Source organism: Marmota marmota, unplaced genomic scaffold, assembly GCF_001458135.2.
Source record: "Marmota marmota marmota unplaced genomic scaffold, marMar, whole genome shotgun sequence".
Lineage (NCBI taxonomy): Eukaryota > Metazoa > Chordata > Mammalia > Rodentia > Sciuridae > Marmota > Marmota marmota.
Window position 1 is genome coordinate 8,233,409 of NW_026000051.1, and position 1,896 is coordinate 8,235,304.

The following is a 1,896-nucleotide window of genomic DNA, read 5'->3' on the forward strand; positions in this document are numbered from 1 at the left end:
TATGATATGAGCTCCCAGATAACATAGATGAGAGGACCAGGTACACACAGTCAAGCAGTCTTGATCAAACTGAGGACTGGCTGATCATTACCTCAGGATTGGTTGGCTGGAACTTGTGGGTGGAGTTAAGAAAGTTGAGGTAGCCTGGGGGATATTTTCATCACTTTACAAGATGTTTATCAGTCAGGCCTGTTCCTGGAATCCAAGGTGACTGATTCAGAGCAAAAAAGACAAATGCAAAATGGAGGTAGAGTTGCCATGTTTTTCATGTTTGCAGGCCCAAATGAAGAGTTAGTGTTTTTAGCAAAAGCTGCCCTTAGGTTCTTGTTACTATTAGGTCGGTGGTGGCAACTTGGTGGCAACTTAGAACAAAGCAGCCCGCCCTGGAGAACAACATCAATCAGATGCCGGCGAAAATGCCTGTCAATCAGCCAGATCTCCTGACTAACGCCTGTCAATCAGCAGGACCCCCTGGCCAATCCTGGAGTTCAGCCAACTCCCCTGACCAACTCCAAGGGGGCAAGGGACCCTACAAACACCTTTTCCTGTCCCAAGCCCTTCCCTTCCTGCTGTAAACCCCATAAAAGTCCAGTCTGGTCGAGCTTCCACCTGGTTTCTCCTCAGACCCTTCCCCTGTCCCCTCTGTGGGTCTGATCGAGTTCCAGGAGTGATATCTCAATAAAGCCTGTTCAGCGGCCCTTTTAAATCTGCCTCCTTTGGTCGCTGCCTCCCCCGCCTGATCTGACAGTTACGATATTCCTGACAGATGCAAGAGAATTTCCCAACAAAGCCGCCACTGGTTATGTTTCTGTATAACATACAATCAGAAGCCTAAATATATTAGAAGCAACACCAATGAAGGTGTTGGGAATAGCAGGTATTATTAACTACAAAAAAATCATTCCTAAGCTTTAATACATATAAGCATTTAATATCTACCTCCCAGTATAAATATGCTTGAGATCATAGAGTCTTGTGGCTGGTTGAAAGAGTGTTCAAATGAATGCACAAGGCCCTGGGTTCAATCCCCAGCACCACACACACACACACACACACACACACACACACACACACAAAATCATATAGTCTTGATATCCAGTTTTATTGACTAACCCTGAGTTTTGATAAATCTTATTGGGTTCAAGTGATATCTGAAAGTAAATCACTTGAACCCAGGTGTTTGAGCCCGAGGAATACAGTGAGACTGGGAGGGAGGGAAGAAGGAAGGAAAGCAGGCTCTCAAAAGTCTCATTTGATTGAATTTGGCCCATTCAGATAATCCAGGAGAATTTCCTTTTTGTGGTGCTGGGAATTGAACCCAGGGCCTTATGCATGTAAGGTAAGCATTCTACCAACTGAGCCATATTCCCAGCCCAAATTTCCCTGTTTTAAAGTCAACTGAGCTGGGCATGATGGTTTACGCTTGTAATCCCAGTGGCTCACGAGGCTGAGGCAAGCGGATCATGAGTTCAAAGCCAGCCTCAGCAATTTAGCAAGGCCCTAAGTAACTCAGGGAGACCCTGTCTTTAAGTAAAATATAAAAAAGGGCTGGGAATGTAGCTCAGTGGTTAAGTGCCCCTGGGTTCAATCTCTGGTACCAATAACTAAGTAAACCAATAAATAATTATAAAGTCAACTGATTAATACCTTACTCATATCTTCTCTTTTGTCACATAAGGTAGCATAATACAATGGGTTATCTCATCATGTAACTATGAAAGGTCCAGTTCTGCTGATGCACAGTGAAGCTAATAACTTGAGAGAGAGAGAGAGAGAGAGAGAGAGAGAGAGAAGTTTGATTGCTAATAAGCCAGAAAGTTGGAAGATAGAGGCTTTCACCCAAATTGCATCTTGCCAGGAGTCATGGGTGCAAAGCTTATATGGTGTTTCTGGGGA